Genomic DNA, 24,179 nt, shown 5'->3' on the forward strand with positions numbered 1-24,179 from the left:
GGCTGGCGTCCCCACGGGAAGGACACACAGGGTTCCTCTGCTCACATACACTCTCCTCTCTCCTCTCTCTTTCTCTCTATCTCTCCTCTCCCTCTTTTTCTCTCTCTGTCTCTCTCTCTGGTCTCTAAGCCTGGTGGAGAAGCTGCAGCAGCAGCTGGGACCCCAGGAAGGGGTGGTGTCTCCCGCACCTGTCCACTGACCCTGAAGGCCGCTTCCACGTGCCTTTCAGCCGCACAGGCCACGCTGTCTGCGGTGCAGCCTGGGACAGCCACACCCGCCCCAGCGAAGGCCATGGGCTGGCCAGTCTTTGTTCACCAGCTCTAGATGCCGCTTGAGCCTGTGCCTGCCCGGAGGGACATCAGAGGAGGAGACCCTGTGAACAGTCCCCAGGGCCCTCGGGAGGCTCACGCAGGCTCAGGAGGCCACCCCAGCCAGCACCGTGGCTCCTGAGGCGCAGGGTGAGGCTGAGCACGGAGCACCAGTCCTAGTGCCTACAGCAGACCAGGATGCGGAGGCTCAGGCAGGGACAGAAACGCATCCTGACTTGATCTGGAAAGCGGAGTCCCAGCCCTGTGTGCGGGGTTCACCTCTGCCCAGCAGGGCACTCAGGGCACCTGCTGAGAAGGCTGCGGGGAGAGGTGGGCACAGCCTGGGACTCCAGGGGCCAGCTCCTGTCTGCCCTAGGAAACAGCCTGCCTTCCCATGGCAATTTGGGTCCTGCCCCGACTCCGTTGCCAGCCCTAACCGCCTAACCGCCTCTTGGGTACCAGCTGCCCACATTGGGGCCTCCTCCAGCCCCCTGGGAGCTGTGCCATCCCCAGGACCTCCCAGGTACCTCATCACTGGCTGCAGACCCCCTGGTGCCGTCGTGTCAGCACCCTGACCTTGGGAGCCTGCACTCGGTTCCTGCTACTCACCCAGGAGGCGCAGGTGCAGCTCCCAGCCTTGGCCGGCCCGGGAGTGCAGCTCTGCCCCCCCCCGCCCGCCTTGGCCGGCCCGGGAGTGCAGCTCTGCCCCCCCCCCGCCCGCCTTGGCCGGGGACAGGAAGTGCAACTCTGCCCCACTCCCCCCACCCCACCCCTGCCTTGGCCGGCCTGGGAGCTGCAGGACAGAACTATCACATGAAAAGGAGCTTCTGTCTCACTCTTCTGCTTGTTTAAACAAATTCCTAAGAGCCCAGCCTAGCCCAGCCCAGCCCGGTAGCCCAGCAGCCTAGCCCAGCCCAGCCCGGTAGCCCAGCAGCCCAGCCCAGCCCAGCCCAGCCCAGCCCAGCCCAGCCCTGCCCAGTCCAGCCCAGTCCAGTCCAGCCCAGCCCAGTCCAGTCCAGCCCAACCCAGCCCAGCCCAGTCCAGTCCAGTCCAGCCCAGCCCAGTCCAGTCCAGCCCAGTCCAGTCCAGCCCAGCCCAGCCCGGTAGCCCAGCCCAGCCCAGCCCAGCCCAGCCCAGTAGCTCAGCCCGGCCTGGCCCTGCCCTGCCATGCCCAGCCCGGCCCAGCCCAGTAACCCAGCCCGGTAGACCAGCCCCACCCAGCCCATCCCAGCCCAGTAGCCCAGCCCAGCCCGGCCCTGCCCAGCCCAGCCCAGTAGCCCAGCCCGGCCCAGCCCTGCCCTGCCATGCCCAGGCCAGCCCAGCCCAGTAGCCCAGCCCGGCCCAGCCTGGTAGCCCAGCCCAGTCCAGCCCAGTCCAGCCCAGCCCAGTCTAGCCCAGCCCAGCCCAGCCCAGCCCGGCCGCCCATCCCATTGCGGTAGCCCAGCCCCACCCAACCCAGCCCAGCCCATCCCAGCCCAGTAGCCCAGCCCCACCCAACCCAGCCCAGCCCATCCCAGTAGCCCAGCCCGGCCCAGCCCAGCCCGGCCTAGCCCTGCCCTGCCCAGTAGCCCAGCCCGGCCCGGCCCGGTAGCCCAGCCCAGCCCTGCCCAGCCCAGCCCTGCCCGTGTGCCCCAAGAGGGCCACCAGAGCCAAGGGATCTTGGTCACCCGTGACTGCAACACACTGATCCAGTCCCTGTGTTTGAACTTCAGTGGCGTCTAGCCTTCCCACTTTGCTTCAGAGTTTCTGTATTATTTCCAAAAGGATAATGGGCTTCCTTCTCCAGTGACTTGAGGCACATCACAATTAAGTCCGTGCCGCCCTCCGGGTTTGGGCCGTGAGATCCCAGCTCTGCAGGCATCCCGAACATGCCGTAGTGCCAGGCAGCGGCAGATGTGTGTGGCAGCCAGCTGGTCCAGCCAGGGACATAGACACCTGGCCCCCAAGTCATGGCCTGGGCAGCTCAGCTCCATACCGCTTCCTGAAGAGCCAGCTCACACAGGGGACATTCCTGTGCATACATGGGCACAGCAGACATGCCTTGTCCTGCAAGAGACACACGTGTGTAGTAACATGTGCACGCACGCACACAGGTGGCAGGGCTGGGAGTGCCTGTGTGGTTGCGTCTCTGGTCACAGCTCCCCACTGCATGCTTTCTGTAGGCTCAGATGGGAGAAGGAGCCTCTGTCGGGCAACCCTGCCATCCCGGACCACGGGCGTCCAGGCAACAGGGACCACCGCCCCGTGTCCAAGGCAGAGGGACCACCACTCTGCCATCTCAGGCCTCGGGGGCCACCACCCTGCGTCCAGCCCACAGGGACCACTGCCTGCTAGTCCAGGTCCTAACTGGAGCCCAGTGCCATCACGGGCGACACATCAGGTGGGCCCCAAACCAACCTCAGCCGCTATCCTAGGGTCCCCAGCATGTGCCCAGCTCACCTCCAGCCCCACAGAGCTGAGCTTCCTCTCACTTCCTTAAGTACCCCCACTCTGTTCCCCAGAGCGTGAGCACTGTAGACTGGCCATCAGCCAGCCAGACCCTCACACTATCCAGCCCAGAGCTGGGATGGCAGCAGGTACACAGGGAGGGAGGCAGAGACAGGGCCGCTCGGCTGCCTGGCTGCCAGGTCCTCCTGAGGTGTCTGCCTTGGGCAGGCTGAAGGCAGGATGGGTCCACATCACAGCTGTGTCACCTGTCCTCCTGGCACAGTACAGAGGCTCCCAAGTCCCAGGACACTGCCCACACACACCTGTCCCCCAGCTCTCATGTACACACACACACACACACACACACACCTGTCCCCCAGCTCTCATGTACACACACACACACACACACACACACACCTGTCCCCCAGCTCTCATGTACACAACACACACACACACCTGTCCCCCAGCTCTCATGTACACACACACACACACACACCTGTCCCCCAGCTCTCATGTACACACACACACACACACACACACACACCTGTCCCCCAGCTCTCATGTACACACACACACACACACACACACCTGTCCCCCAGCTCTCATGTACACACACACACACACACACACACCTGTCCCCCAGCTCTCATGTACACACACACACACACACACACACACACACACACACACACACACACACCTGTCCCCCAGGTCTCATGTACACACACACACACACACACACACACACACACACACACACCTGTCCCCCAGCTCTCATGTACACACACACACACACACACACACACCTGTCCCCCAGCTCTCATGTACACACACACACACACACACACACACACCTGTCCCCCAGCTCTCATGTACACACACACACACACACACACACACACCTGTCCCCCAGCTCTCATGTACACACACACACACACACACACACACCTGTCCCCCAGCTCTCATGTACACACACACACACACACACACACACACCTGTCCCCCAGCTCTCATGTACACACACACACACACACACACCTGTCCCCCAGCTCTCATGTACACACACACACACACACACACACCTGTCCCCCAGCTCTCATGTACACACACACACACACACACACACACACACACCTGTCCCCCAGCTCTCATGTACACACACACACACACACACACACCTGTCCCCCAGCTCTCATGTACACACACACACACACACACCTGTCCCCCAGCTCTCATGTACACACACACACACACACACACACACACACACACACCTGTCCCCCAGCTCTCATGTACACACACACACACACACACACACCTGTCCCCCAGCTCTCATGTACACACACACACACACACACACACCTGTCCCCCAGCTCTCATGTACACACACACACACACACACACACCTGTCCCCCAGCTCTCATGTACACACACACACACACACACACACCTGTCCCCCAGCTCTCATGTACACACACACACACACACACACACACACCTGTCCCCCAGCTCTCATGTACACACACACACACACACACACACACCTGTCCCCCAGCTCTCATGTACACACACACACACACACACACACACACCTGTCCCCCAGCTCTCATGTACACAACACACACACACACACACACACCTGTCCCCCAGCTCTCATGTACACACACACACACACACACACACACACACCTGTCCCCCAGCTCTCATGTACACACACACACACACACACACACACACCTGTCCCCCAGCTCTCATGTACACACACACACACACACACACACCTGTCCCCCAGCTCTCATGTACACACACACACACACACACACACACCTGTCCCCCAGCTCTCATGTACACACACACACACACACACACACACCTGTCCCCCAGCTCTCATGTACACACACACACACACACACACACACACACCTGTCCCCCAGCTCTCATGTACACACACACACACACACACACACACACACCCGCCCCCCAGCTCTCATGTACACACACACACACACACACACACCTGTCCCCCAGCTCTCATGTACACACACACACACACACACACACACACACACCTGTCCCCCAGCTCTCATGTACACACACACACACACACACACACACACACCTGTCCCCCAGCTCTCATGTACACACACACACACACACACACACACACACCTGTCCCCCAGCTCTCATGTACACACACACACACACACACACACACACACACCTGTCCCCCAGCTCTCATGTACACACACACACACACACACACACACACCTGTCCCCCAGCTCTCATGTACACACACACACACACACACACACACACACCTGTCCCCCAGCTCTCATGTACACACACACACACACACACACACCTGTCCCCCAGCTCTCATGTACACACACACACACACACACACACACACCTGTCCCCAGCTCTCATGTACACACACACACACACACACACCTGTCCCCCAGCTCTCATGTACACACACACACACACACACACACACACACCTGTCCCCCAGCTCTCATGTACACACACACACACACACACACACCTGTCCCCCAGCTCTCATGTACACACACACACACACACACACACACCTGTCCCCCAGCTCTCATGTACACACACACACACACACACACACCTGTCCCCCAGCTCTCATGTACACACACACACACACACACCTGTCCCCCCTCATGTACACACACACACACACACACCTGTCCCCCAGCTCTCATGTACACACACACACACACACACACACACACCTGTCCCCCAGCTCTCATGTACACACACACACACACACACACACCTGTCCCCAGCTCTCATGTACACACACACACACACACACACACACACCTGTCCCCCAGCTCTCATGTACACACACACACACACACACACACACACACCTGTCCCCCAGCTCTCATGTACACACACACACACACACACACACCTGTCCCCAGCTCTCATGTACACACACACACACACACACACCTGTCCCCCAGCTCTCATGTACACACACACACACACACACACACACACCTGTCCCCAGCTCTCATGTACACAACACACACACACACACACACACCTGTCCCCCAGCTCTCATGTACACACACACACACACACACACACACACACCTGTCCCCAGCTCTCATGTACACACACACACACACACACACACACACCTGTCCCCAGCTCTCATGTACACACACACACACACACACCTGTCCCCCTCTCATGTACACACACACACACACCACACCTGTCCCCCAGCTCTCATGTACACACACACACACACACACACACACACCTGTCCCCCAGCTCTCATGTACACACACACACACACACACACACACACACACACACACACACACACACACCTGTCCCCCAGCTCTCATGTACACACTCCTCCTTCCCCTTCCTTCTGCAGGGTCCTTCTTGTTGTTAGACAGACAGGGAATCCTTGTAATTTGGGTATCTGAAAGACGCCACCTGACGCCCCATCCAGGAAGGAGCTGGCAATGCTTGGGAGACTTTTTCCCCACTCAGCCTATCGGCTTCCACGTGCCTTTAGGACAAGATTTCCGTTTGATTGGCCTTTGATGGCCCTTGCGAACTCTCTGAATATCTTCTCTGCCTCTCTCCTTCTAAGCACATTTCGTGGCGCTGTCATGCCGGGACCTACTGCTCTGTTACCTGAGCACTCGCTGAGCTCCAGCTGCTCTGCCTCCAGGTCCCTGACTGGGTCTCAGCTGAGCCTGTCCTGTCCTGGGATGCTGATCCTGTCTGCACCTGCTCCCACTCACTGTTTCCGGCCTGGAGAACACAGCCTGTATGTACACGTGCCCATGTGTGCAAGCGCGTGTCAGCCACACCAGCACAGGGAGCGGGCTCTGCCGCACCCCTTCATGCCAGTTCATCCTCAGCTTCACACCTCTTGCGGACCTCTCGGAAACGCCCCTCATGGGGTCTGGAACCATAGAGCTCCCCGTGGGACCAGGCTACAGACCGGCCCTCCTCCTGGCCCCCACAACCCGGCCATCCTCTGCTTCCTTCCCAGCCCGTGAACAAGGAGCCGGGTCAGAAGTGAGCAGCCAGAACTCAGCCAGTGCCTATAAGAAGTGGTGGCACCACAAGCATAGGCTTAACCTACTGTGCCACGACACATCACCCCAGTGCCACGGCCCATCACCCCAGTGCCACGGCACACCACCCCTGTGCCACGGCACACCACCCCAGTGCCACGGCACACCACCCCTGTGCCACGGCACACCACCCCTGTGCCTGACGCCACGGCCCATCACCCCAGCCCACGGCCCATCACCCCAGCCCACGGCCCATCACCCCAGCCCACGGCCCTTCACCCCAGCCCACGGCCCTTCACCCCAGCCCACGGCCCTTCACCCCAGCCCACGGCACATCACCCCAGCCCACGGCCCATCACCCCAGCCCACGGCCCATCACCCCAGGCCACGGCGCCAGCATTGCCCCAGTGCCACGTACCACCATCACTCCCTTTCTAGGTTTGGTTGTTCTGGACTCTGTCCATCCCTGACAGGCTCTTTCTGTTGAATTACACTCCTTTTTTCAGGTTTTGGGATGGTTTTAGCTGTCAGGCCGCAGCAAAGCTACATGAGTCCCCACAGCTGAACTGGAAGTGGGCTGGTAGCTCCCAGCTAAGCCTCCGTGACAGTGGCCCAGCAGGGACCAGCTCGCTGTAACTGCCGGGTGCTCAAGCCTCTGTTCTGCGTCTCCGTTGACCAGAGAGGCGGCCCTGGAACCACTGTCGGCTCAGTGACTTGGTTTTGTTGGTCCCTCCAGCAAGCGTCCTTTCATCTTGGGTTCTCTGGGGCGGTTTGACTGAAACACCCTATCTGTCTTAGCATTTAGAAGAATCATTTAATATTTAAGGGGACAGTTCTGTGAGGCTGTGTGGGCCTGGGGTCAAGGTCCGACTTGTGTGGGTGTGGGCGGATAATGAGCAGGAAGATGACTTTGTTCAACTTTGGACAATCGCACACAGGTCCCTTTAGCGAGGTTTGTCCCCTCCTGTGTTTCTGATGAAGTCTGTTTTGACATGTTTCCAGAGTAAGGGCTGGAAGTCCCCAGGGTTGGGGAGGACGGACTCCGCCCCATGTGAGTCCAGAGCTCTCAGTGTCTCCTTGCCACGTCCTGGCAGCCACCAGCCGCAGGCAGGACTGGACAGAGTGGCATGGGAGCTGAGAGAAGGTGCCCTGGGCAAACCAGGTCCAGGGAGACTGGGAGGTGCCGAGTAGCCGTGCTGGACTACAAGGCAGGCCACCTGCAGTGAGACCGGCCTGGGGACAGCCCAGGCACATGGCCAAGGCCACCTGTACCTCTCTCACTGGCAGCTGCACTCTGTTCCTGTAGGCGTCCCCACCCTGCAGATAACACCATCGCAGCACTTCCGCTCCTGAAGGCTGCGGGGACCACTCACATCACACAGCTCACTGTGGGCCAGCCTGGAGCCCTCAGTCCTTGGAGGCCACACACAACCTAGCGTATACTCACCACCCTTACACTGTCCTCGCACACTCACTGTCCTTGGGGGTCTCCCTTGGCTTGGGGTTATCTTTCCAGGCCCTTGGTAGCAGGTAGGCGCCCCCAGAATGCCAGAGCATCCTTCAGCAGCCAGCAGCAGGCGTTTCGGCTTGTCCCACGCTCTCCTAGGAGGATTCCCCTGGGCCATCTCCCTTATGTGCCCCATAGAGTCCTCCTGGTGGAGAGACCCCATGTTGTAGCCCACGAGGCGCTGTGGACAGCATAAGGCTGGGCCGAGCCCTGGAGTGGACACGGCAAGTGGGCGTTCTGCACGTCCCTTGGCTTCCAGCTCAGTCGTGCTGGCCAAGCCAGCACAGCCAGGTCTGTGGGATTTAAGCTTCTCCCTGCCATCTCAGGATGGTGAGGAGTCTGCCCTCCCAGTGGGCAGGGGCCTGTGGGCTCAGGCAGTGCACCCCGTGATAGGAACCCCCACACATGCACCCCACGTACACCAGGTCAGCTTTGCTGGACTGTAGTGCTAATTAACAAGTGTGTGTTATTACACAGTGGTGGCAGAGAACACGAACAGACTGGCAGTGTCCCCGGTCCTTGCTGACAACCGTGGTTGAGACCCTTGGTGGGGCACAAGCTCTCACTGGGCAGTCTGACTCCTCACGCCCAGCGTTCCTGCAGCCACGGTGGACACTGATTCTGGGAGCTACACCGGTGGCTGCCCAGCGGGCCGGGCAGAAGCAGCATGGAGGACTTCTGATTGGGGGGCCACGCCAGCCCAAGGCACAGTCTGCAGTTCCCCCAGTCCAGACTGTTGTAGAACATAGCTCTGGGCCAGCAGGTACCTGCGGACAGCCACGTGCCAGGAATAAGGAAGAGGGATTCCCACAAGGCAGAGCCCCTGGACCTACTCCAGAGGCACGGGCAACAGCCGTGGGTGATGGTGCCAGGGGGCATGGAGAGGTGGCCCAGACGGTGGTGCCCACACAGGGTTGGTGAGTACGCACGAGTCCGCTGCACCCCTCCTGCCCTCGCTGACTCACCCCAGGAGACACGCTGACCCCCTTACTGGGAGCCACAAGGAGAGCTGCCTGCCCCCTGCTCGTCGCACACCAGGGGGCTGTATCACCCCTCACCAGGCTCCCCATGCCCAGGGCTACTGTGTCCCTCCCACACTCAAGGACCTTTGCATTCAGGGGGAGGAGGTGGCCCCACGTCACCTCCCAGGAGTCACACCTTCCTGGTCCCGCAGCCACTAGCTAGCAGGTGAACCCCTGGGACACTCGGACCATGCCCAGGCAGAATCCAGGCCCCCTGTCCCTGGGGACACTCAGACCAAACCCACACACAGCCCAGCATGGAGACACTCAAACTACACCCACACACAGGCCACATCCCCTGCCCCTGGGGACCCTCGGACCACACCCAGCCATGGCCAAGCCCCGTCCCTGGGGACCCTCGGACCACGCCCAGGCACGGCCCAGGCCCCGTCCCTGGGGACCCTCGGACCACACCCAGGCACAGCCAGGTCCTGTCCCTAGGGACCCTCGGACCACGACCAGGTACGGCCCAGGCCCCATCCCTGGGGACCCTTGGACCATGCCCAGGCTCCTCCCTCTGTCTCTGCTTTCTGGCGTTGCCAGCTGTTGGTGAGAAACCGAGGTAGGGATGTTTTGAGCTGTGGGTTTTTTTGTTGGTTGGTTGGTCTTTGTTTTGTTTGCTTTCGGTGGGGAGGGGTGGGCAGGGCTGAGGTGTGTTTTAAGCCGTGGTCCATGCCGTAAGCCTGCACTGTCTGTGGGGCTGCTGGTGTGCACACTGGAGCACACATACAGGCAGTGTGGGTTTGGGAGCGGGCAGAAGGGCTGTGCAGGAGGGGCACAGTGAGGCCTCCTGGGAAACCTCCACGGCCGAGCAGGCCGCATCCATCTAAGGCTGGGAGGCCACACCAGCACGGTGCACCCTAGGTACACACAGCGCAGTGTCCCTTTGAGCACAGGGCCACTCAAAGCAGAGCAGCCAGGAGTGGAGGCTGTGGACTCCCGGGACCAACTTCTCTAGAGGACAAGACTGCCAGCAGAGGGGTCACCCCTGGGCTGCCGGCCACAGGGGAGGAAAGGCATGGCTCCTGAAGGTGATATGGCCACCTGATACCCTGAGATGAGCAGGTCCACAGGTGTGGGAAGGTTACAGCACAGGGAGCCAGGAGAGGTGAAGCAGTTCCACTGTGAGCTGCGGGGGCAGGCAGGCAGGACGTGGACCATGTGGGGAGGGGCCTGGACCACACAGGGAGGGGCCTGGATCACAAGGGGCGGGGCCTGGACCACACAGGGAGGGGCCTGGGCATGTGGGGAGGAGACTGGACCACACAGGGAGGGGCCTGGGCACGTGGGGAGGAGCATGGACCACATGGGGAGGGACCTGGGGCACAAGGGGAGGGTACTGGGCACATGGGGAGGGGTCTGGGGCACACGGGGAGGGGTCTGGGGAACACTGGGAGGGGCCTGGGCACGTGGGGAGGAGACTGGGGCACACGGGGAGGGGCCTGGACCACAAGGGGAGGGGCCTGGGCACAAGAAGCCAGGGGCATGAGGAGGGTTTGGAGACCGCGGCCCTGAGGGTGGGAGCAGGGTTGTAGGTTCGACTCTGAGGACCCCGTATGGTTATGTGAACCCCCTGTGGGGGCACGTGGACTCGACATTGAGGGAAACCTGGCTGCCCAGGGGAGCTGGTGGCTGACACCAAGCTGGGGGTGAGGAGCGGCGTCCAGCAGCTGACCGCAGGGAGAAGGGGTGCCCTCCTGCTTCCAGCCCAGTAACAGTTCTCACACACACATGCTCTCTCGTGTGCACACACACATCACCAGCAGCCAGCTCAAACAGCTCAATCACCAACCTCCATTTTCGATTTTTTGCTTCGACCTTCAGTGACGTGTTTACATACTTGTCACACTCGGTAAACCTTGTCATTCTCATTGTCGCTAACGGCTGTGGACTGAGGATCGGGCCGGGGGCTCCTGCAGAGTCCAGCTGTGGGCCGGAGCTTGGCCCCAGGCAGCGCGGGTCTGACCTTGGTCTTGGGGCAACTCTGTGGGCACAGGTGCAGTTCAGCTCCAGGTTCGGCAGGAGCCCATGGAACCCCTCTACTCCGACAGGACTGCAGCTCTTGGCGCTGCGTCCCCAGCAGCACAGAGCAGCTGGCACCTCTGCCCATCACGTCCCCGGCCGCACACGTCCCATGTCCCCAATCGGCCAGTCGTGCCGACAGCCACGAGCGGGGTCAGTGGCCCAAGAGGATTTACGCTTCTGCTCTCAGCACGTTTCTCTAAAGTTCCATTTTTTCCTGACGTTTCCATGACCTCACCCAGCACGGCCATCTGGGCAACCCTGGACTCAGTCGGGCAATCCTCCACCAAGTAGAAACACCTCTTTCAACTAGAACCTGGACAAACCCACCCCAGCTCAGGACAGAGGGCGCTAGCGTCGCCACCCGAGGCTGGCCCAAGGCCACCTGCGGCGCAGCTGGCCAAGGGTTTTCCCAGGCACAGCGGACGGCAGCGTCCCAGGGACAGGCCTGCAGGGCCGGGCAGGCAGCAGAGACCCAGGCCTGAAGGGGCACCAGGCCATCGCTGATGCTGGAACCCCGCTTGTGGCTGCCCCGCAGTGCTGTGAGCTCACTTGGTGATGCCAAGCCAGGAGACAAGCCACTCATGGACGCCCGTGGGAGGCATCACGGGAGCTTTGCCACGTGCCCATAAATACATCACAATCAAGTTAGAAAGAATGACGTGAAGCCCATGGCCAGTCTGCATGCGCCCTGAGACCCGCGTAGCTCCAAGGGCCTCCGTGTTCCTGGATCACAGACACCCGGGGCCCGCCCTCCACCGTGGCAGGCGTGGCCAGGGCTCAGGCCCTCCCTCGGGCACCATCGTGGCAACGGTGTGCCACTCGCCACACCTGATGAAACCGATGACCAAACAGCGCTCACAGCGGCTTCCTGTTCTCCGACATTTTTCCCGTTTTTATTTTTCAATAAAGACATGATTAATCGCCCTTTCTTCCCTGTCAGTCCTGCTGATCAGGCTGCCCGCCTCGAGGGGGCTTCTAGGCGATTGTATCAATAACGTCTAATTTGAGGGTATTAAATTATACATTTCTAATTTATTTTTCAAGCACAATTCATTCCCAATCAATCTTTATAACCGATGTTCCGCTCCAGCCGCTGAGCGTCTGTCTTGGTCTGCCACGGCTAAGGAAGTCCTCACCACCAACCAGGCAGGCTGACGGGCAGCAGGGCATACAGCCCATCACGCCTGCCCCGTCAGCCCTGCCTGGCACCCCTCTGCTGTGCCCGTGACCCTGAGCTTGGGACCAAATGGCTCTGTGCCACACCACGCATCCTTCCGCTTAGAGGCAAGCCCCCCTCAGCCCACTAACTCACCGACTGCTGTGTCTCTAGGGAGTCCCACCCCTTGTCTTGGACTCCGCGTTATTTTTTATTATTGTTTGAAAAGCAGAATAGCAGAGAGGAGAGACAGAAAGATCTGTCCACTGCTTCACTCCCTAAATGGCTGCAGTGGCTGGAGCTGGGCCATTCTGAAGCCAGGAGCCAGGAGCTTCTTCCGGATCTCCCACCCGGGTGTGGGGTCCCAAGGCTTTGAGCCATCCTCCACTGAGAGCTGGATGGGAAGTGGAGTACCCGGGACTCAAACCAACGCCCTCATGGCATGCTGGCACTGCAGGCAGAGGGGTTAGCCCACTGCACCACGGCCCGCGGCTCACTCTGCCCTCTTCATGCAGGGTACTGGGCTCAGTCCTCAGCAGTCTCCAGCCCCAGTGGCCACTGGTCCTCAGCTTGCCGGGGGACATCGAGAGGCCTGCTGAAGCAATGCATTATGGGAAACAAAGGCACACATTCTGAGTGTCTGTAATATTTATGCTTACAATACTTTTAAAATCTTCAAAATCAAGGCAGCTGTCTTCAGAAAGAGCCTAAAAATGTGCTGGTGTTCTTTTAAAAAATTGTCCACAGGGTTTTCAAAACAATTTCCTGCCGATTAACTCATTTTAAGTTGATTTTCCTTGCACTTCTAGAGGTGCCCATGAGCTAGGCACTTTACACACAATGTCATATTGTATCTCACAGGCAACACTCACGCAACCCTGGCGCTGGCCTCATGTGTGGCGGGTGTTCAAAGTAGGGGCACATTGGGAAGGACGTGGTCAGCTACGTGGGCGGAGTCCTGCCACCCACTGCCAGTCCTTGTTCCGCGTGGGGCCTGGCATCTCATGCCAGAGGGCTCCGGCCAGCAGGTGTGACGGCCCCAATGGCACAGAGGGCTCAGGCCAGCAGGTGTGATGGCCGCCGATGGCACAGAGGGCTCCGGCCAGCAGGTGTGACGGCCCCAATGGCACAGAGGGCTCCGGCCAGCAGCTGTGATGGCCGCCGATGGCACAGAGGGCTCCGGCCAGCAGGTGTGATGGCTCCTGGTGGACAGAGGACTCAGGCCAGCAGCTGTGATGGCTCCTGGTGGACAGAGGACTCAGGCCAGCAGCTGTGATGGCTCCTGGTGGACAGAGGACTCAGGCCAGCAGCTGTGATGGCTCCTGGTGGACAGAGGACTCAGGCCAGCAGCTGTGACGGCCCCTGATGGCACAGAGGGCTCAGGCCAGCAGGTGTGATGCCTCCTGGTGGACAGAGGAATCAGGCCAGCAGCTGTGACGGCCCCCGATGGGACAGAGGACTCAGGCCAGCAGCTGTGATGGCCCCCAATGGCACAGAGGACTCAGGCCAGCAGCTGTGATGGCCCCCGATGGCACAGAGGACTCAGGCCAGCAGCTGTGATGGCCCCCGATGGCACAGAGGACTCAGGCCAGCAGCTGTGACGGCCCCCGATGGCACAGAGGGCTCAGGCCAGCAGGTGTGATGCCTCCTGGTGGACAGAGGACTCAGGCCAGCAGCTGTGATGGCCCCCAATGGCACAGAGGACTCAGGCCAGCAGCTGTGATGGCCCCCGATGGCACAGAGGACTCAGGCCAGCAGCTGGATCAACTCCTGCCATTGTCAGTTTCAGTTCTGGCCCTCGCTGTGTGCTGGGCTGTGACCCCTGCCAGGTGCTCACCCAAGCCCAGACTGTGTTTGCCAACCTGCCCTCGGCCATTGCCTTCCTTGTTTTAACAACCAAGCAGATCAAATGAAAACTTTCTTCATTAGCGTTATTGGCATTACTTTCATAGTATTAAAGATGAATTATTCATTGAGTAACTAACTATGATATTGTGGGGATTCTCCTTAAGGCAAATTCATGACTGATTACCGAGGAGCCAAAGGGAAAGTGTTCCAGCTTTCAGAAAGCCTTTGGGGCTGGTGCGTGGCCCAGCAGGTAACACATCATGTGCTGTGGGACCCTGCGCCCCACACCTGGGCTCCCGGCAGTGCCAGCCCTCGGCAATCCCGGTGGGTCCTCGCCCCCGTGTGGGTACCTGGACGGAGCCGCCAGCCCAGCCATGACTCTGAGGACAAGCCGCTAACAGCCAGCACAAAGGGAAAACCTTTCTTTCTCTCTTTCTTTCTCCGACCCACCCTCTGTTTCACTCTGCCTTTCAAATATATACCAATAATTCACAGAATCAGAGTCCCCAGCGCAGTGCCCAGCAGCGAGCACGACGCGGGAGCTCGGGAACACCCGAGTGGCCGGAATTGCTTCTCTCACACTTGTGGGTTTTCCCCGACGTGAACCCAGACGCCGGAGTGAGAACGTGGGCAGGTTAGGTGACCTGGAGGGAGAAGCGGTCGGTGACTGCCTCAAGGACAGCCGAAGGCAACGCTCGACAACAATCACATCTGTCAGATTCCGGGGCAGAGGAGATGCCAGCCAACACCCGGGGCAGACGGGGCCCAGAGGTGTGGCTGGGACCTCAGGGTGCAGCCTGTCCCACCAACAACACTGCCCAGGGAGCACCCACTGGCTCTCCACGCCCTCGGGAAGCTGAGCCCAGCGGTGCCCTGGCAGCCAGGACAATGCTCCCCATAGATATGACCACCAGGGCACCACAGACACCCTCGCCAGGTCCTGGCAGTCTGACAGCAGGGCACAGAAGGGGCTGGCTACCGCAGGCCTCTCTCAGCAACCCAGAGCCACTTGTGCCAGCATTATCTGCTTATAGGTACATCTGTCACCCCTGATGGGGACACACAGGGACAGCCAAAGGCAGGGGCTCACAGGCTCAACATGAGGAGCGCCAACAGCAAGCTCCACTCTGGGGTGATGGCTGGCCCTGAGTGGATCCACTGGACCGGGCGCTCAGGGCACCACCCTCGCGGACAGGCTCAGGGACCTCCCTCAGGCACACAGCTCTCCTCGCTGCGGCCCTGGCACAGCTGCAAGGGGCACAGGACCAGGCCGGAGTTACCAGGCTCTCCGTCTGCTCCATGTGCTCCACCGTTCAGCTTGCAGTATTGTGAGGAAAGTACCGGCTCTGGGGTGGTGGGAACATGGGTGCTGAGGGCCTGGCCTGACAGGGGAAGCACGTAGGATTCTCAGCGAAACAGGGCTGGCCCAGCAGGCGCCCCGTGGGACCTGCGGCAGCATGCACAGCCCGGCTCACTGACCCTGCACGCACGGCCCAGCACGCACAGCCTGCATGCCGACCCGGCACACACCACCTACATGCTGAGCAGACACGCACAGCCTGCATGCTGACCCGGCACGCACGGCCTGGCACGCTGAGCAGGCACGCACGGCTTGACATGCACCACTTAATGCACACCTCGTGGCCAGGCCCACACTGTCAAGACTGCATCTCTGTCCCTTTCCTCGCCTCCCAGGCACAGCGCCTTGGTAGGGGCCTCAGGTCATCACAGGCTGCACAGCAGGAGCCTTGGCCGGCATCCCTGCAGTCCAGCGCACGCGGTTCCTGCGGTTCCTGAAGCCGCAGGCCTCTTGCGCCACCAGCCCCGCCTGCTCGGCGGGTGCGGTAATTGCAGGCTGAGGCACTCAGGCCAGGAATCGTTTTTCATCTCACGCATGAGGAGTTCCCATCTGATTAATGACGACCACGGTGCCTCCCCGCACCCACGGAGCCGCACTCATTTGCAAGCTAAAACAATATTAGCAAATTGCTAATGGTCCATGAAACAGCCGTGGCTGCCCTAAGTGCGGTGCTCCGTGCTCTCCCGCACCCCGAGCTGCGTGCCCAGGCTCCAGGGCAGCGGCAGAGCGGGGCGAGGCGCGGGGACCGCGGAGTGCCCTGGTCCGGTCGCCCAGGTGCGGAGAGAGGGCCCGATTGTCCCGTGCAGCGAGAGGCAGCTGCCTCCCCGCATGGCCAGCCCTGCTCCCCGGGGCCGGTGGGGCCTGAGACAGCAGGATCACGGCAGAAGACCAACAGCCCAAGGGCAAAGAGGAGGAGCGACCGGCCAGAGTGACCCTGCAGTCCTGGCACGGCCAGGCTGGCAGATGGAGCAGTGTCAGGGGAGGCCGGAGGGCTGTCAGGGCTGAACTCCGGAACCGCCTCTGCTGTGGGATGCAGGGCGCAGACTGACACTGCTCGGACTCCGGCCATGGGGCAGTTAGCTACCTGCGGCCCAAGGCGGATGAGAGCTCGTTCCACAGCCAAGACCCACCAGCTAGTGCCAACGCAGATGTGCCTGCTCCACACCCACTCCCCAGGACCGGGGAGGCGCCTCGGAGGCTCATCCAGGAGTTAGAGGACCACAGCTGCCCAGCCCTCACTGCCTTGTGAGGCCACCCTCGGGGCTGAAAGCAGGCCAGCTGCAGGGCTGTGCGCGTCAGGGCACCAAGGACAGAACACAGGCATCTGCAGCCTCAGCTCAAGCAGTCAGACCCCACCCAGGGGCTCTGGCTCCCAGCCCTGGACCCCACACATCAAGGTGAAGGTTGCAACTTGCGACCCTGGGAGTTGCAGTTACTCCTGCCACAGCCACTGCCAGCCCAGAGCCTGTCTGTGTGTGTGTACCTCCACCTGTGCCGGGAGCAGGCTGGACAGAGCCCCCTGCCCCACCTGTGCCCGGGATGGGCTGGACGGAGCCCCCCTGCCCCACCTGTGCCCGGGAGCAGGCTGGACGGAGCCCCCTGCCCTCACCTGTGCCCAGGATGGGCTGGACGGAGCCCCCCTGCCCCACCTGTGCCCGGGATGGGCTGGACGGAGCCCCCTGCCCTCACCTGTGCCCGGGATGGGCTGGACGGAGCCCCCCTGCCCCACCTGTGCCCGGGATGGGCTGGACGGAGCCCCCCTGCCCTCACCTGTGCCCGGGATGGGCTGGACGGAGCCCCCCTGCCCCACCTGTGCCCGGGAGCAGGCTGGACGGAGCCCCCTGCCCTCACCTGTGCCCAGGATGGGCTGGACGGAGCCCCCCTGCCCCACCTGTGCCCGGGATGGGCTGGACGGAGCCCCCCTGCCCCACCTGTGCCCGGGATGGGCTGGACGGAGCCCCCCTGCCCTCACCTGTGCCCGGGATGGGCTGGACGGAGCCCCCCTGCCCCACCTGTGCCCGGGAGCAGGCTGGACGGAGCCCCCTGCCCTCACCTGTGCCCAGGATGGGCTGGACGGAGCCCCCCTGCCCCACCTGTGCCCGGGATGGGCTGGACGGAGCCCCCTGCCCTCACCTGTGCCCGGGATGGGCTGGACGGAGCCCCCCTGCCCCACCTGTGCCCGGGATGGGCTGGACGGAGCCCCCCTGCCCTCACCTGTGCCCGGGATGGGCTGGACGGAGCCCCCCTGCCCTCACCTGTGCCCAGCCGGTGGCCATGAACACAGAGGAGCAGCATCAGGGCCCACACTCAGCTGGGGCTGGCACAGACGGGCTCAGGGGCCAAGCCACCCCCTTGCAAGTCACAGGTCAGGGCAGGCATGGGCAGAGCCGTCACTAGGGCCAAGAGGTGATCTTTGGCCTGGGCACCTGGCAGCCCGGTCTCCAAGGCTCCCAGGGTCCTGACCGTTCTGGGGTACCCCCTCCCTGCTGGGGCACCACAGCACCACCCACCTGCCAAGCCAGAGCCACAGATAAGGCAGCAGGACACTGCATTAAATCAAGATGAGGACGAAGTCGCTGGCCTGTTACATCATCCTATCTGATTAAAAACTGTCATCGCTGCATTCCAGCAACGTTCCCGCAAGAACGGTCAGCAGCCATGAGCCTGGAGGTCGGCAGGCCTGGGAAGAGTGCCATGGTCAGCACTGGATCCTGCTGGCGGACACTCGGCCACTCCCGGCCAGGACGAGCCGCCGACGGACACTCGGCCACTCCCAGCCGGGCTGAGCCGCCGACGGACACTCGGCCACTCCCGGCCAGGCTGAGCGGCCGGTGGACACTCGGCCACTCCCGGCCAGGCTGAGCAGCCAGCAGACACTCGGCAGAGACGAAGATTGCACCCTTGACAAAATGGCCAAAGCTGAAACTGGATAAAAATCATACAAAACCTTCTTTGCTGATTCCACACTTGGCCGAATTCGCACTGTCTTCCTCAGCTCTTCAGCCATAATCCTTGGTTTATCTGAGACGCAGAGACAAGCCCCCATCCACTGGCCCCCTCCCCAGTGCCCCCGCAGCCAGGCCTGCTTAGCCCAGTGCTCCCTCCTGGGTGGCCAGGACTGGCCCCTGGGTGCACACTGGCAGCAAGCCGGGCTCAGAACCAGAGCCAGGTCCTGCCTGTATGGGATGTGGGGGCCTAACTGAGCACCCTGAAACCCTGGCCCAAGCAGAGGCACAGCTGAGCTGGGCCTCCACGCCCCATCTCCCCTAGTCCCAAGCCAGTTTCATAGTTGGGGTGTGGGGTGGAATTCAGCCCCCGCAGTGGACCTGCGCTGCAGGACACAGGATCTCTGCCAGGGCCGGGCTGCAGTCTGCATCCCCAGGGCCTCCCACTTGGGCGTCCCCGCGGAGGGCGACCTGGGGTGGACGGGGGATGCCCGGCCTGAGCACAGGGCAGGGAGGGGGTCTTTAGGACAGGGTCTGTCTCGCCTCTGGGCGTTAACCCCCAGGGACAGACACAGCCGCGTCTTCTCGTGTCCTGCTATGTCACAGGACTGTCAGAACAAGCTGCCACCACACACGACCCTGTGACCGGGCTCCTGGACTGCAGGCTGCCACAGCTTCTTAGTCACAGCTTTGTGTGGTCAGCAATGGACGCCTGGGACGTGTCCACAGGTGAGCGGCTACCCAAAGCATCTGAGTCCAAACGGCCATTTGCAAGCACCGTGACAGAGCAGGTGGCAGAAACCCCTGGCATGGCGAGAGCGCGCAGCTCAGAGCGCACAGCCCTGTGCATGGGGATTCAGACGCATGCTTTTATAAGCCCAAAGCTTGGGAACTGTAAACATGTTCCCGAATGTCTGCCCTTGCAGAGAATAAACCTTTAAAATCAGGAATTGGTCCAGTGCGATAGTTCTGTGGATAAATCCTTGCCTTGCACATGCCAGGATCCCACATGAACACCGGTTCATATCCCAGCTGCTCCCCTTCCCATCCAGCTCCCTGCCTGTGGCCTGGGAAAGCAGCAGAGGACGGCCCAAAGCCTCGGGACCCTGCACCCGCATGGGAGACCCGGAAGAGGCTCCTGGTTCCCAGTCGCCTCAGCTCTGGCCGTTGCGGCCACGTGGGGAATGAACCAGAGGACGGAAGATTTTTCAGAGTATCCTTCTCTCTGTAAATCTGACTTTACAATAAAAATAAATAAATCTTTTCAAAAAGGAATTTCAAGAGACAGTAGAAGTATTCCGTTTGCAGGTGTATGGAGAACATGGAAAGAAAGAACACGTGTGGAGGACAGAAAGTAAAATCCCTTCAAGCACAGGATGAGGCCGAGGAAAGCTGGGCGACCTGGAGCAGGAGCAGCTCGGGGGGCAAGGGCGGTCCCGACACGCCGACACTCCACGGGGCCGCAGAGACGGGCCTGCTGAGGAACACAGGAAAGCGAAACGCATTCCGCTGGGACTAGCTGGAGTCTGAACTGGGGATTCAAGAGGCAGGGAGAGAGAAAGTGTGTGTGTGTGTGTGTGTGTGTGTGTGTGTGTGTGTGTGTGTGTGTGTGTGTGAATGCCCGTGAGCATCCCCAAGCTGGTGTTCACTGCCCGGGCCAGGGCTTGGGCCAAAGCAGAGCCAGGCACAGCACCCGAGTCCCCAGGTGGTGTCAGGTGTCCAGGGATGTAGCCAGCGCCTGCCAATCCTAGGCCAGCAAAGTCAAGAACACAGCCAGGAGAGGAGCCGAGCAGCAGTTCAGGTGTGGCACAGGGAGTCAGGGACAGAGGACATGGGGACAAGGATAGCAGACAGGGGACGGGGGCAGGGGACAGGGGGACAGGGGCTGGGGGCAGGGGACAGAGGATGGGGAATGGAGATAGGGGACAGGGACAGAGGACATGGTGACAAGGATAGAGAATGGAGGCAGGGGACAGGGGCAAAGGATGGGGAACAGGGATAGAAAACAGGACACAGGCTGGGGGACAGAGGACAGTGGATGGGGACAGGGGGCTGAGGACAGGGACAGGGAATAGTAAATGGGGACAAAGCGCAGGGGACAGGGGATGGGGTGGGGGACAGGGAACAGCGGGCAGGGGATAGTGGACAGGGACAGAGGGCATGGGGGCAGGAACAGGGGATAGGGGCAGGGGGTGGTGGCCAGTTAGGGGCTAAGGGACAAGGTATGTTAAGTGGTATCTTCACACCAGGCCAGATGCCCATCCCTTGCGTTGGTGGCTTTTTGGAAAGAGAAAAAAGTCCCCAACCACTCATTCACTTTCCCAACTCCCACACAGCTAGTGCTGAGCGAGGCTGAGCCAGGAGCCCCAACTCCAGCCCAGGGACGGAAGGTGGCCTCGCGGGCCCCCAGCCACATCAGGTGAGGATTGCCAATGTTCCAGGCGGCTGCCTAACCTAGGGCACCACGACGCCCGCACTTGCCTCCGGACGCCTGGAGAAAGGAGCGGAGCAGAAACAACGGATGACTCAACAGTCAGGAAGCTGACTTGGTGAGCCTGGAAAGCCAAAAGCAGAGCCACCTGGCTGGACGCAGCAAACCGCCTCTCAGGTGTCAGGCCTGGGGACCACAGCTGCGGTCAGAGCGAGGCGCCCAGGCCCTGCAGCCAGCTGAAGCCCAGATGGGACTCCCGGCTCCCAGCACTGGCCTCGCCCAGCCCTGGCTCCTGCAGCTCTTGGGGAGTGAATCAGCAGGTGGAAGGCCTTTCTCTTTCTGTCTCTCCACCTTTCAAAACAATAACTCTTTTCCTTTTTTTTTTTAAGTCCAATCTGACATAGGAAGACAGATTCCGTATGCCTAATGGGAACTGACTTGGGCATCCTGTTGGGCAGTTCTGAACCAAGGATGTCCACAGTGGAAACCACCGGGCACCCCTGGGACAGACCCTGCTGTGTGGAAGCTCCAGGCGGAGGCAGCCCAGCCAGGCAAGCTGTAACACACACAATGCAATACAAAGGATGCTGGCAAGGTTTGCCTAAAATGATACATTGTTATCGCTCTGAAATCACCCAGCAAAAGCGCACTCTCTTACAGCTGTCTTACCACGCAAAAGGAGCTTCATAAACGCAAGATTTATTCACTGTTTTAAAAGAACTCTCAGTTAAAAGAAATAGAATGAAGCCCTCTCAACCCAAAAACTTTATCTACCAGAAACATGCAGCAAACAGACTCTTAAAGATGGAGTGAAATTGAATTGGCGCCTGGCATTCTGTGGGAAACAAATGCCACGGGTCAAGTGCGAATGGCAAGTTCTCTGGTTCTGAAACTGTCACGGTGTGAAATCTTATCGGTGGATTAGAATTACATAAGACAAACAGGCAAAAAAAAACAAAGAAAAAACACTAGCTATAAATTAGATTAATGTGATTATATTATGGCAAACTCAAATTATGACACAATCATGAAGAATGCAAGTCAGTAAAAGAGAAACGTAAGGGATGAGACAGGGCGATCTTTGCTTGCCTGGGGGAGGGGCCAAAAGTTTTCTTGGTAGACAGTGCTACAACCTCAAATCATGTTGGTATGCACACGTGTGTCCACTAGGGGAGCATGCTCACCCACACTGCACATGTGTCCACTGGAGGAGTGTGCTCACCCACACTGTACGTGTGTCCACTGGAGGAGCGTGCTCACCCATACAGCACACGCGTGTCCACTGGAGGAGCGTGCTCACCCACACTGCACACGTGTCCACTGGAGGAGCGTGCTCACTCACACTGCACGTGTGTCCACTGGAGGAGCGTGCTCACCCACACTGCACACGTGTCCACTGGAGGAGCGTGCTCACCCACACTGCACACGTGTCCACTGGAGGAGCGTGCTCACCCACACAGCACACCACACACGTGTCCACTGGAGGAGCGTGCTCACCCATACAGCACACACGTGTCCCCTGGAGGAGCGTGCTCACCCACACTGCACGTGTGTCCACTGGAGGAGCGTGCTCACCCACACTGCACACGTGTCCACTGGAGGAGCGTGCTCACCCACACAGCACACCACACACGTGTCCACTGGAGGAGCATGCTCACTCACACCACACACGTGTCCACTGGAGGAGCGTGCTCACTCACACCACACACGTGTCCACTGGAGGAGCGTGCTCACTCACACCACACACGTGTCCACTGGAGGAGCGTGCTCACTCACACCACACGCGTGTCCACTGGAGGAGCGTGCTCACTCACACCGCACGCGTGTCCACTGGAGGAGCGTGCTCACCCACACTGCACACACGTGTCCCCTGGAGGAGCGTGCTCACCCACACTGCACGTGTGTCCACTGGAGGAGTGTGCTCACCCACACTGCACACGTGTCCACTGGAGGAGCGTGCTCACCCACACAGCACACCACACACGTGTCCACTGGAGGAGCATGCTCACTCACACCACACACGTGTCCACTGGAGGAGCGTGCTCACTCACACCACACACGTGTCCACTGGAGGAGCGTGCTCACTCACACCACACACGTGTCCACTGGAGGAGCGTGCTCACTCACACCACACACGTGTCCACTGGAGGAGCGTGCTCACTCACACCACACGCGTGTCCACTGGAGGAGCGTGCTCACCCACACTGCACACGTGTCCACTGGAGGAGCGTGCTCACCCACACTGCACGTGTGTCCACTGGAGGAGCATGCTCACCCACACTGCACGTGTGTCCACTGGAGGAGCGTGCTCACCCACACTGCACACGTGTCCACTGGAGGAGCGTGCTCACCCACACCGCACGTGTCTACAGGAGGAGCATCTTGCCCATGGGACTTCCTCCTCAGCCCTGAGCTTCATGTTCCACATGATCCAAAGCCTGGTCAGACCCTGGCAGATCCTTCCCTCTGCCTTATGGGGTCCAGGCCCGGGGCTGGCTCCCCCCACCTGCCCTCTGCCCCCGCCCTCGTGCCCTGCCTCTCTCCCTGGATGCCTTTCCCTCCGGGCTTTGGCTCCTGGGCATTCCTGACGCATTATTTCTCAAAGCAGGAAGGTGTGCAGTGTGCGTGCTCTGGTTCCTCGTGAAATCAGGGAAGCCCTCAGCTCGGCCTCGGGACCCTGCACCCGGGCAGGAGCCCCGGGATGGGCCAATGTCCTAGTGTCGCCCAGAGGCCGGCTGCCAGGCCGATTATGAAGGAAATCCATCAGGACACATGACTGCGCAGAGCTGTTGCTGCCCGTGTGCCCACATCGTGCCCACGCCGCGCCTGCGTGCCCCGCGTTCCGGCCTGACTCCAGTTTGCTTTCAGGGTTCTCAGCTCCAGATGGGCTGCCTCTGCCTCCCGGCTCTTACACGAGGCGACTCAAAGATTCTTCCACTGTCGGCCCTTGACACTGCACAAGAGCATGAGGCTTCCTGCCCATCAGCCACTTCTCTGGGACCCTAGGTCTGCATAGCAGGGACACACGCCTCACCCCTCCTCCAGGCGCAGCCTGCCCACTGCTCTGCCCACG

This window comes from Ochotona curzoniae, unplaced genomic scaffold, assembly GCF_017591425.1.
Source record: "Ochotona curzoniae isolate NIBS_2020 unplaced genomic scaffold, NIBS_Ocur_1.0 contig_1014, whole genome shotgun sequence".
Lineage (NCBI taxonomy): Eukaryota > Metazoa > Chordata > Mammalia > Lagomorpha > Ochotonidae > Ochotona > Ochotona curzoniae.